The sequence below is a fragment of the Podarcis liolepis genome (assembly GCF_965112155.1).
Source record: "Podarcis liolepis genome assembly, chromosome: 3".
Taxonomy (NCBI): Eukaryota; Metazoa; Chordata; class Lepidosauria; order Squamata; family Lacertidae; genus Podarcis; species Podarcis liolepis.
This window is the reverse complement of record NC_139557.1, coordinates 116,823,833-116,837,358: the sequence shown is the minus strand read 5'-3', so window position 1 is coordinate 116,837,358 and position 13,526 is coordinate 116,823,833. Positions and strand designations below refer to the sequence as shown.

The window sequence follows — 13,526 nt, the reverse complement described above, 5'->3', positions numbered from 1 at the left end:
CTCTTTGGGTTAAAAGGAGGTGGGAGGAGAATGCATTATTCTTCATGACACAATTTATAACCAAACTTTATAATGGCAGGTGCCCCCGTTTCAAAGGCACAATACAGCTATGCATATCCACATTCATGCATGAGAATGAAGATTGGATTAATCGCAGGGGGACTTTGCATCTAATTCTTTTTTCTTTCTTTTTTTGAAAATTCTTTTTATTTTATTTCTGACATATACACCAACAAAAAAAAAACCACAAACAATTCATAAAGGAATAAAAAAGAGGAAAAAAAGAAATAAAGCAAAATACAAAGGCACAAAAAAGTCACATAACAAAAACATTAGATTCATACTGTATTGTTGAACTGACTTCCCTCCACCACGGTTTGAGCTGTATCCCAATGTTTTCTTCTGCAGAATCTTTTTACCACTTTTATCTCTACATCGCCAGTTTTATATTACCCCTACTGTAATTTTAATATTTCCTAAATTTGTTTCCATGTATGTAATGAATTTGTTCCAATCATTAATAAATTTAGTGTTTTTCTGATACCTGATCTTCTGTGTCATTTTTGCTAACTCTATATACTCGAATAACTTAATTTGCCATTCTGTGATAGTTGGGATGTTGGGTGTTTTCCAGTTCTGCGCTAACAATATTCTGGCTGCTACCGTTGCATATTGAAACATGGTTTGATCTTCCTTCTTAATCTCATCTCCGACCATTCCTAAAAGAAAGGCTTCAGGTTTTTTAGGGAAGTTATATTTCAAAACCTTTTTTAATTCATCGTAAATGAGACCCCAAAACCTTTTCACTATTTCACATGTCCACCACATATGGTGGAAATCACCCTCCTTCTTTTTACATTTCCAGCAGGTTTTGTCCCCTGTTCTATACATCTTTTCTAGTTTCACTGGAGTGATGTACCAACGATACATAATCTTTTCCATATTCTCTCGGAGTCCAGCACATGCTGTGAATTTAATATCTTTATTCCAAAGTTTCTCCCATCTATCATAATCCAAATTGTATCCCAGGTCTATAGCCCATTTAATCATGACCTCTTTCACCTCTTCGTCCTTGGTGTCCCACTCTAGTAGTTGATTATACATTTTGGACAAAATTTTGGTGTTTCCTTCTATTATTTCTACCTGGTATCTAGATTTTTTCTCCTTCAACCCTACTTTTTTATGTTCACTCCAGAGGGCATTAATTTGGTGATATTGAAGCCACCCCGTTAGTTTATCCTTTAATTCCTCATATGGTCTCATTTTCCATCCCTTATCTGATTTAACCAAAATAAAAAAAATTCCTTCCAGTAGCACCTTAAAGACCAACTAAGTTAGTTCTTGGTATGAGCTTTCGTGTGCATGCACACTTCTTCAGATACACACGAGTGTATCTGAAGAAGTGTGCATGCACACGAAAGCTCATACCAAGAACTAACTTAGTTGGTCTTTAAGGTGCTACTGGAAGGAATTTTTTTTATTTTGACTATGGCAGACCAACACGGCTACCTATCTACTACTGATTTAACCAGAAGGTCTTCATAGGTCCATCTTGGGCTTTCCATGTTTAGTTTTTTGATTGTCAAGATGTCAACCGGTGATAGCCACCAAGGTGTGCCCCCCTCTATCAACCTTTTATTTCTATTCCATACTTCCAGTAGCGCCCCCCTGATGACATGGTTGGAGAATCCCTTGTGCGCCTTTTCTTTATCCTGCCATAGATATGCATGCCAGCCAAATCTGGCATTAAATCCCTCTAAATCCAGCAAATCCGTGTTTCCCAGGGTTATCCAGTCCTTAATCCAACACAAGCACGAGGCCTCATAATATAGTTTTAGGTTCGGGACAGCAAACCCGCCTCTTTCCCTTCGGTCTGTGAGCAGTTTAAATTTGATTCTTGCTCTTTTCCCCCGCCAGATGAATCTGGACAGGGTCCTCTGCCATTCTTTAAACATTGTCGTGCCCCTGATCACTGGGATGTTTTGAAATAAGAAAATCATTCTTTGGGGAATGCTCATTTTAATGGTAGCCATTCTTCCTGCCCATGAGAGTTTTAATCTACTCCAACTATCTAGGTCTTTTTTGATCTCTCTCCAAATTCTATTACAGTTGTCTTCTACTAGGTTTATATTTTTTGTGGATATCCAAATACCCAAGTATTTCACCTTTTTCACTACCTTAATCCCAGTTTGCCACTCTAACTGATTTCTTGCATCTTCAGCTAAATTTTTTGTTATTATTTTTGTTTTGACTTTGTTTAACTTGAACCCGGACAGCTTTCCAAACTCTTCGAGTAACTCTAAAACTTTATCAGTGCCTGTTATTGGTTCTTCTAAAGATATTACTAAGTCATCAGCATATGCCTTAGATTTATATTCTTTTGCTCCAATTTTAATTCCTCTAATTTCTGGTGTTCCCCTTATTTTATTCATGATAATTTCCAAAACCATGATGAATAGGAGAGGGGACAGAGGGCACCCCTGTCTTGTACCCTTAGAGATCTTAAACAGGTTAGTTAAGTTATTATTAATAATTAACTTGGCCTTTTGGCCTGAATAGATCGCCTTTATACCTTCTAGGAAGGGCCCTTCCATCCCTGCCCTCTCCATACATTTTAACATGAAACTCCAAGATACATTGTCAAATGCCTTTTCGGCATCTATAAAAATTAAAACCGCAAATAGATAAACCAGTGCAAATAGATAAATAGGTGCCACTGCGGTGGGAAGGTAAATAGCGTTTCTGTGCACTCTGGCACGCTTCACGGTGCCCTGTTGCACCAGAAGCAGTTTAGTCATGCTGCCCACATGACCCAGAAAGCTCCCTGTGGGCAAACAAAGGCTCCCTTAGCCTGAAAGCAAGCTGAGCAACAAAACCCCATAGTCGCCTCTCACTGGACTTAACCGCACCGGGGGGGGGGGGCTTTACTAGGTGTGGCTGCGCCTTCTGTTGAGTGGATTATATTTTCTACATAGGTACAAGAAACATTTGGATACCTTAAACCATACAAAAGGGAATTAAGCGTCCCAAACTTCCAGGTTTCACACTCGCGCATGAGCAGATGGTCAAAATGACATCACCCGCGCATGTGCGGAAGTGGCGAAACGTGCATGCGCAGAAGCGGCAAAATGCAACCCGAGCATGGGCAGATGCTCTGTCACATCTTAAGTTATGTTCAGGATGTGAACAGGGCTCCGAAACGGATCCCGTTCGTGTCCCGAGGTACCACTGTATTATACTTCCAATTAAATGAAATTCAAAGTCCTTTCAGCATTATTCAGTTCACTCCATGAATAATATAAAGGATGGGGAAGAGTCAGCTCTCAGTTTCTACCGTAAACCTTTGGCAATATAGAGCTTCCCTCCCTTTTTCTGCTTTTTACACACACAGTTCTGTTTAATGTCATATTCCATATCTGTAATCCAAATTCTTCCCTCCTCACCTGTAGAAATATAATTCTGAAGTAATATTCAAAGAGAGGGTTGGCAAATCATAAATGTAGAGAAGAAAACTTTCTATAAAGAAGCCATAAGCTCCTCTTCCCCCACACCCTCTTTTGCACCGAATGAAGTCTTTTCTCAAGTTCAAACCTTAATGACCATACTGCATGGCTCAACTTCAGTGGCTGGCTCCTCCAAAGCCGCTGACCTCCTCCAGACAGCCCACTGAATCCCAAAGATTTCATCAGGTTAATGCACTGTTCAGTATTTCCTTGCTTTGGTACAATGTGTCTTCTTGAGTGGCTGCAGTCATGGACCACAATACCCAAAGCAGGAAATAATATATAGACAGAAACTTTCAAAACAATAAGTGCTATAGAACCACTGAGCTATGAGTGCACATCATGCTCAACTACATGAATTTCACTTTCTGATCTTTGAATATTATGGCTTTCTGAAGAATAATGTGCAACATATACAGTAATTAACTTTTTTGGGTTCCTCTTGGTGAATAGATTTTGTCATCATGTCTTTCATGCCAGTTCATCCATGCAGAGGGCTTACGTGTCAGTATATCACGAATCCCTATAAATAGTTGGGCATTCAGAAGACACAGAACTCCCACCAGAGCATTCTGTTTCACTAATCTGCTCTTGCTGCTCAACTTCGGATTATATAAGTGGTGTGGTCTATGTCTACTACTGCTCAAGGAGACACAGTATACAGTACCAAATCAAGGAACTGCTGATCAGTGCATTAACATTCAGCATTCTGTGGGCTGTAAATTCAATTTCAGACCCTTTGCTTGGCAACTGAGTGGAATAATTAGGGAGGCTGCTGTCATATACAGGCCCACATGCCCTGGGTTTTGTAACATGACGTGGTTTTGTAACGTACTGACATCTAAGCCCTATGAATGGATGATTCAAATGTACTGCTCGTGATGACATAAACTTAATCAAGGAGACAAAAAAAGAGTTAATCGCCATATATTCTGTATTTTATTCATTGGGAAGCCATAATGTTCAAGGAGCAGACAGTAAAGTCCATGGCATTCTCCATTATATTTATTCAGGGTTCTGGGGTTCAATAGCATCTACAGTGGTGCCTCGCAAGACGAAAAGAATCCGTTCTGTGATTCTCTTCGTCTAGCGGTTTTTTCGTCTTGTGAAGCAAGCCCATTGACGGATTAGCGGATTAGCGCTATTAGCGCCATTAGCGGTTTTTAGCGGCTTATCGGCTTATCAGATCAGCTGATAAGCAGCTTAGCGGCTTAGAAAAAGGCGGGGGGGGGAGGAAAAAAACCCCGCAGGAACTCGCAAGACATTTTCGTCTTGCGAAGCAAGCCCATAGGAGATTCGTTTTGTGAAGCACCTCCAAAACGGAAAACTCTTTCGTCTAGCGAGTTTTCTGTCTTGCGAGGCATTCGTCTTGCGGGGCACCACTGTATTGTTTTAAAAGTTTCTGCCTATTTGTTATTTCCTGCAGTCCATGCCTAGTACCCCTCAAGGAGACACAGTGTACCAAAGCAAAGAAATAATGATTTGACTAAATGCAATGTAGTTTCTTCTTGTTATGAAATCTCCCCCAGTTGCATTCAACCATATTGTGGATGCTCTCAGAGCACCAAAACAACATCTTTCCTACAGTCTCCTATGCAAGCTGAGCACTTTTGCATTCAAGGCATTTGGTTCTGTGAAATCAGCCCTGAGTGCTCACTGGAAGGACAGATCCTGAAGCTGAGACTCCAATACTTTGGCCACCTCATGAGAAGAGAAGACTCCCTGGAAAAGACCCTGATGTTGGGAAAGATGGAGGGCACAAGGAGAAGGGGATGGTTGGACAGTGTTCTCTAAGCTACCAGCATGAGTTTGACCAAACTGCGGGAGGCAATGGAAGACAGAAGTGCTTGGCGTGAAAAGGATCTAGGAGTCTTGGTTGACCACAAACTTGACATGAGCCAACAGTGTGACGCAGCAGCTAAAAAAGCCAATGCAATTCTGGGCTGCATCAATAGGAGTATAGCATCTAGATCAAGGGAAGTAATAGTGCCACTGTATTCTGCTCTGGTCAGACCTCACCTGGAGTACTGTGTCCAGTTCTGGGCACCACAGTTCAAGAAGGACACTGACAAACTGGAACGTGTCCAGAGGAGGGCAACCAAAATGGTCAAAGGCCTGGAAACGATGCCTTATGAGGAACGGCTAAGGAAGCTGGGCATGTTTAGCCTGGAGAAGAGGAGGTTAAGGGGTGATATGATAGCCATGTTCAAATATATAAAAGGATGTCACATAGAGGAGGGAGAAAGGTTGTTTTCTGCTGCTCCAGAGAAGCGGACACGGAGCAATGGATGCAAACTACAAGAAAGAAGATTCCACCTAAACATTAGGAAGAACTTTCTGACAGTAAGAGCTGTTTGACAGTGGAATTTGCTGCCAAGGAGTGTGGTGGAGTTTCCTTCTTTGGAGGTCTTTAAGCAGAGTGTCAGGAGTGCTCCGATGGTGTTTCCTGCTTCGCAGGAGGTTGGACTCGATGGCCCTTGTGGTCTCTTCCAACTCTATGATTCTATGATTCTACATAGTATGGAAGTTTTGGGATGCAGCCAAGGAAACGGGGGCAATTTGCAAACCCCCAAGCTGGCGCCAGCCCACCGGCCGATGTGCCAGGCAATCTCCAGTCCTTGGTTCAGTGTCAGTGACCCCAGCTTTAGAAGCTGGAGCACGCTCTAATCAGCAGAGGAAACTCTATGCAACAGAAGTGGAAGGGAGAGGCTGTGATGAGCATATTTACAAGCAGTTTATTCAGCATAAAGTAAAGGGACCCCTGACCATTAGGTCCAGTCGTGACCGACTCTGGGGTTGCAGCGCTCATCTCGCTTTATTGGCCGAGGGAGCCGGCGTACAGCTTCCGGGTCATGTGGCCAGCATGACTAAGCCGCTTCTGGAGAACCAGAGCAGCGCACGGAAACGCCGTTTACCTTCCTGCCGGCGCGGCACCTATTTATCTACTTGCACTTTGATGTGCTTTTGAACTGCTAGGTTGGCAGGAGCAGGGACCGAACAATGGGAGCTCACCCCATTGCGGGGATTCGAACCGCCGGCCTTCTGATAGGCAAGTCCTAGGCTCTGTGGTTTAGCCCACAGTGCCACCCATGTCCCATGACATCTTTACTCTCCCACAAACATTATTTTAATTTGTTTCCATTAAGTTTCCACATGGCCTACCTGGAGCAACCATGAGTGCTACAAACAGCATCAAGGAGAAGGCACAAAAAATCTTCATGGCAAAGTGCTGACTCTGGTATCCCTATGAGAAAAGAGACAGCAATGGCATGAAGGGGTTAATACAACCTGGCTGATTGTAAGCATGCTGGGCTTTGAGCTAAGTTATAGACCAGGATAGCAAGCCTGTGGCTGGATTGCAACTCCTATCAGCCCTGACCATTGTAGTGGATATAGATAATAAGTCTTTTCCAGGAATACCTGCAGTTGCTTCACAACCTTAAATCAATAAATCCATACATAAATGTATCTTAATCCCTGGCAGATGTTCATATATAGTTAACTTCCATCAGAATTCTAGAATTACACCATTAAAGGACTCTTATCCCTACAATATTGATGGAGTTGTTAAGAACATCTATCAGTTCCAAACTAAGAAGGACATGGAGAAAAAGATGGTTAAAGATAAAATATGATTCTACAGGTACTTACCAAGATGTTTGAACACTAGGTCACCTTTCAGCCCAGGTTCAGCCCAGGCTTGCTTATATTCTTTGTCTTCACTTATATTCACATGTCCAATTAGACACATCCTACCCTTTCAGGACAGATTGATCAACTTAGGTTAATAAATTGGGGATTTAACTTTGTGGAGGGATGGAGAGGTAATGTTTATCCATGTTCCTGGACCAGCTTGTACCCATGTCCTTCCTGCTCTTCTGCTCGATGTTCAGTTTATTCAAATAAAGGAACACCCCTGATTTTGTCCTGTGTACACAAGGTACCAAGAGTGAGAGGGGAAATGAAACAATTGCTACCACCTGCGTGCCAAGCCCCCATGCCCTGTTGATTAAAAAGCACACAGACACGAGTATTTAGGATTATGGGCTAAAAGAGGCCACAACTTTATTGGTTACAGATGTGAGTAATTTAGCTTAGGCATTGGGTGAAACCAGGCTATATATTGACTCCTGCCCGTCTGCAGGGAGGCAAACTAAGGGTAAAATACCAGAAGGGTATGACTTACATCAAATAGGGGCACCCCAAGGGGTTCCCACTGGGGTCATGGCATGGCCCTAGCTTAGAAACAGTACAACCCAATGGCAGAGGGAAATAAAAAGGGAAGAAGCAACAGGCATCAGAGAGCAGAGTAACTGATTATATAGGACAAAGAAAACCCAGACCAGGCAGCCGCAAGCGGCAAGTAAGGATCAGTGGATCCCCCAAGCCAGATCACCGTGAGGGCCCAGATGCCCAGCCACAACACTGCCCACTGCGAAAGGTGAATGGTCTTGTCCCCACTACATATGTCAGGGACCATAAAGCTTCTACAGAAGGAAGATTTATACGTGTCCTTAATACTTGTTTTCTGCCTTATTGTGAATCCCCTTTACTAGAAAATACTAGTCCAACATGCTGTTTTCACAGTGGACATCCAGGTGCCCATGGGAAGCCCACAACTCAGACTTTAGCACAGCAGCACTATCCCCCCTTGTGGTTTCCAGGCGTATACTGACTCTGATCATGGAGGCAGAGTATAGCCATCATGATTAGTAGCTACTGACATCCATGAGATTGTCTAATTCAATATGAGCTGAAGTAATTAACAGATTGAAGAACGGGGCTCCAGCTAAAAAAATGATTTACAATAGGGAGGTTCTCCACTTAGGCAGGAAGAACCATTGTACATTGAAACCATAGTGTCATTCTTGTGGCTCTTACGATCAGACAGTTGCAACCCCTCTCTTATACAGTGGTACCTCGGGTTACATACGCTTCAGGTTACAGACTCCACTAACCCAGATATAGTACCTAGGGCTAAGAACTTTGCTCCAGGATGAGAACAGAAATCGTGCTCCAGCGGCACGGCAGCAGCAGGAGGCCTCATTACTAAAATGGTACCTCAGGTTAAGAACACTTTCACGTTAAGAACAGACCTCCGGAACGAATTAAGTTCTTAACCCAGGGTACCACTGTATATTTAAACAATTTTTATAGCACTTAACTACAATCTTCTCAGCTGTTTAGTCTGCCCCACTCAACAGCTTTTTGCACCAGCAGTGCTTTGCACCAAATGGAGATCTGTGATAGATAGCATGCTTGGCATGGATTTTCAGTTGTCAGTTTAATGTACTGTACAGAATTTCCTCTCTTTTGCCCACTGTGTCTTATTAAGCAGCAACACACCAACAGTTCTGGTTGTCATGCTAACTGCACCAGGATTGTTAGAACGCAGGGCTTACGTGTCCTTGTATCACCAAGCAAGGAAAGAGCAGTGCAGTCTTTCATAACACAGAGTACCTTCACAGTGCTCTGCCTCAGTTTTGTCCAGCTGCTGTCCAGCTTGATCTCCTGGTCAGGCTTCAGCCATGAAGAAGGCCTGCCTTTTAGCTGCTGTTATTTCACGGGTGCTTTTGTGTTCTGCGGATAAGGCATGCATCGGAAATTGAAAAATTCATTTTAAAATGATATAACTATAGCATGCTAAGAAGTTGGAGGCCATTTAGAAGAGAGATGTCAATTTGTCATCTATGTACAGGATGCATCCTCTAAATTGATGTCACCTAGCTTTTTGCAGTCTTGCAAAATTTAACAACAACAACAACAACAGCAACAGCAACTGCAACAGCAGCAGCAACAAGTGATAAAACATTAAACATTAAAAGCTTCCCTAAACGGGGCTGCCTTCAGGTATCTTCTAAAAGTCAGATAGTTGTTTACTTCCTTGACATCTGATGGAGGGGCGTTCCATAGGGCGGGCGCCACTACCAAGAAGGCTCTCTGCCTGGTTCCCTGTAGCTTCACTTCTCGCAGTGAAGGAACCACCAGAAGGCTGGGGAAACCCAGCCAGATCACTCATGGCCGAGTAAGATTGTCTTCCATAAACACAGTTTTAACAATGAGTCCGTAAATGACTGTGGAGGCCAATTCTGGATCCACACGTCCTTCCACAGTAGGGACTCCCACGGATGGGAGTTGATCATGGTGTGGATCTGCCAAGCATGCCTTCCTCTTAGCATATTTCTCCCTTGTGTCCTGAGTTTGAGTGTCTTCAAAGCCCATGAGACCTTTGGTAAAGGTTGTTCTCCAACTGGAGGCCAGTGTCTTCCCCTGCCTCCCGCAGTTTGGTCTCCTTCTCCTTGTGCCCTCCATCTTTCCCAACATCAGGGTCTTTTCCAAGGAGTCTTCTCTTCTCATGAGGTGGCCAAAGTATTGGAGGCTCAGCTTCAGGATCTGTCCTTCCAGTGAGCACTCAGTGCTGATTTCCTTCAGAATGGAGAGGTTTGATCTTCTTGCAGTCCACGGGACTCTCAAGAGTCTCCTCCAGCACCATAATTCAAAAGCATCAATTCTCCGGTGATCAGCCTTCTTTATGGTCCCCATGTTTAGGTAGGCCTAACCAAGCTGGTGCATTTAGAAATAGGGTCAACACTGGGTAACGACTTAGCTAGTGTTCCCCGCCTTTCTAAAACAAGGAAAGTTGCAAAAGCCTTACCTTAGGAATGCCCCATGACCATTCATAAAAGGTCTTGGAGGGCCCCGTTCTTATTTTGTTCTGATCCCTACCCTCCTCTTGTTGGGAGGGATATAACCAGGGCTTTTTTCTAGTCCAAACTCGCTGGAACTCAAGCACCTCTCACGTGGGTGCCATTGGCATTATAAGAGAACAAGGGAGGCATTCATGGTGAGTTCCAGCACCTCTTTTTCTAGAAAAATAGCACTCAGTCAAAAAAACATCTGCTTTGTATGCATGTAGGACACCACAACTTCTATTGGTAGCATCTCCAGGTAGGAGGAACTCTGGAGAGTCACTTCCAGCTGGTTACACAATACTGAGCTAGATGGATGAATGGTATGATAAGGCAGCTTCTTACATCACTAACACTCTTCTCTAATGATTGTATTATTCCTTTTCTTTCATTGGTTTCTTTGGGGGAAAGGTTGGCTCGGAATTGAGTTTGCACCAGGCGTCCTATTGGGAAGACCCAGTTCTCTGAGTGCATGTTCTGGAAGTTGGGCAATAGGGGCAGTACAGGATTCCTATTGTTGTACCGACCTCCCCGCTGCACCAAGGATTCCCTGCCCGAGCTGCTTCAGGTCGTGGCGGATGTTCTCCTGGAGACACCTAGTTTGGTTGTCCTAGGGGATTTTAATATCCATGCCGACACGACCTTACAAGGGGCCGCTCAGGACTTCGTGGAAAGCATGGCCTCCATGGGGCTGTCCCTGAATAAGTTTAGCCCAACCCATAACCGCGGACATGCCTTGGACCTGGTGTTTACCTCCATGGATGTTGGTGTTCTGACACTAAGTAAAAGCGAAACAAAAGAAGTGCCATGGTCAGACCACTTCCTGGTGCAACTTGACTTCTCCGCGACCCTTCCCCTCTGCAGGGAGGTGGGACCAATTCGGATGGTCCGCCCCCGCCACTTAATGGATCCAAATGGTTTCCAGAGAGCGGTAGGTGATGCTTTATCCCATGTTGATGGCCTTTCAGCTGATTCCCTGGTGGCCCGCTGGAATGTGGAGTTAACCAGGGCTATTGACTGTTTGGCTCCGAAGCGCCCTCTCCGATTGCATGGAGCCCGGACAGCCCCGTGGTTTTCCACGGATCTGAGGGCAATGAAACAATTGTTGAGACGGCTAGAGCGCCAGTGGCGGATGACCCATTCTGAAGCTGACCGGACATAGGTTAGAGCTCAATGTCGAGCCTACCAAGAGTCGGTAGCGACGGCGAAGAAGGCTTTCTTCACCGCCTCTATTGCATCTGCAGAAAACAGCAACAGGAGACGTTTTCAGGTGGTCCGCAATTTAGCGGAACCACCTGCAACATTGGGGCCCAGTACGGGCCACATGATCTCCTGCAATGATTTTGCAAAGTTTTTTGCAGATAAAGTCGCTCAGATTCGGGGAAGAAGTAGACGGCACCGTGCGAGCAGGGCCGGGGCGGGAGAGTGCTAGAGTCCTGTCTAGTCAAATTGTGTGGGATCAATTCCAATCTGTTACCTCCGAGGATGTGGACAGGCTGCTTGGACGAGTGAAACCAACCACCTGTCTCCTTGATCCTTGCCCATCCTGGCTTATAAAAGCTAGCCGGGAAGGGCTGGGCGATGGGCTTCGTGGGGTGGTGAATGCTTCCCTCCGTGAGGGAGCCTTCCCAGACCAGCTGAAAGAGGTGATTATTAAACCGCTTCTTAAAAAACCATCTTTAGATGCGGCCACGATGGCCAACTATCGCCCAGTCTCAAATCTTCCATTCTTGGGCAAGGTGATTGAGCGAGTGGTTGCTGAACAACTCCAGGCACGCCTGGAAGAAGTGGACCATTTGGATCCCTTCCAGTCGGGATTCAGGCCTCATCATGGGACTGAAACTGCCTTGGTTGCACTGGTTGATGATCTCCGGCGGGCTAGGGACAAAGGTGGGAGCTGTTTCCTAGTTCTGCTGGATCTCTCAGCGGCGTTTGATACCATCGACCATAATATCCTTCTGGACCGTCTTGAGGGGCTGGGAGCTGGGGGTACTGTCATACAGTGGTTCCGCTCCTTCCTCCTGGGCCATGTTCAGAAAGTGGTGGTGGGGGATGAGTGTTCAGACCCCTGGGCTCTCACTTGTAGGGTGCCTCAGGGTTCTGTCCTCTCCCCCATGCTTTTCAACATCTACATGCAGCCGCTGGGAGAGATCATCAGGGGGTTTGGGCTGGGTGTTCATCAGTATGCGGATGATACCCAGCTCTACCTCTCTTTCAAATCAGAACCAGTGAAGGCGGTGACGGTCCTGTGCGAATGTCTAGAGGCAGTTGGAGGATGGATGGCGGCAAACAGATTGAGATTGAATCCTGACAAGACACAAGTACTGTTTCTGGGGGACATGAGGCGGGCAGGTGTGGAGGATTCCCTGGTCCTGAATGGGGTAACTGTGCCCCTGAAGGACCAGGTGCGCAGCCTGGGAGTCATTTTGGACTCACAGCTGTCCATGGAGGCACAGGTTAAATCCGTGTCCAGGGCAGCTGTGTACCAGCTCCATCTGGTACGTAGGCTGAGACTCTATCTGCCCGTGGACTGCCTCGCCAGAGTGGTGCATGCTCTGGTTATCTCCTGCTTGGACTACTGCAATGCGCTCTATGTGGGGCTACCTTTGAAGGTGACCCGGAAACTACAACTAATCCAGAATGCGGCAGCCAGACTGGTGACTGGGAGCGGCCGCCGAGACCATATAACACCGGTCTTGAAAGACCTACATTGGCTCCCAGTACGTTTCCGAGCACTATTCAAAGTGTTGGTGCTGACCTTTAAAGCCCTAAACGGCCTCGGTCCAGTATACCTGAAGGAGCGTCTCCACCTCCATTGTTCTACCCGGACACTGAGGTCCAGCACCGAGGGCCTTCTGGTGGTTCCCTCACTGCGAGAAGCCAAGTTACAGGGAACCAGGCAGAGGGCCTTCTCGGTAGTGGCACCCTCCCTGTGGAACGCCCTCCCACCAGATGTCAAAGAGAACAACAACTACCAGACTTTTATAAGACATCTGAAGGCAGCCCTGTTTAGGGAAGCTTTTAATGTTTGATGTATCACAGTATTTTAATATTCTTTTGGAAGCCGCCCAGAGTGGCTGGGGAAACCAAGCCAGATGGGCGGGGTATAAATAATAAATTGTTGTTGTTGTTGTTGTTGTTGTTGTTGTTGTTGTTGTTGTTGTTGTTGTACTTTGGCAAGCAAAACAACGAAACCACAACTGAAATGCATGGAAACAATAAATGGTTTTTGGTTTTTGGCATGAGCTGGTGGAAGCTCATTAACCACAACCAGAAAGACAGGTAAGAAGTAAAGACAGTCACATGTCGAAGAAAAGACAGAGACACAGCTTTC

The 13,526-nt window shown here is 45.3% G+C and overlaps 1 long non-coding RNA gene across 1 annotated transcript in view; it reads left to right on the top strand.

Moving 5' to 3' along the window:
• LOC310702856 overlaps positions 1-13,526 on the top strand; it is a 960,387-nt gene that overhangs the window by 896,531 nt on the left and 50,330 nt on the right. The window lies entirely within an intron of this gene.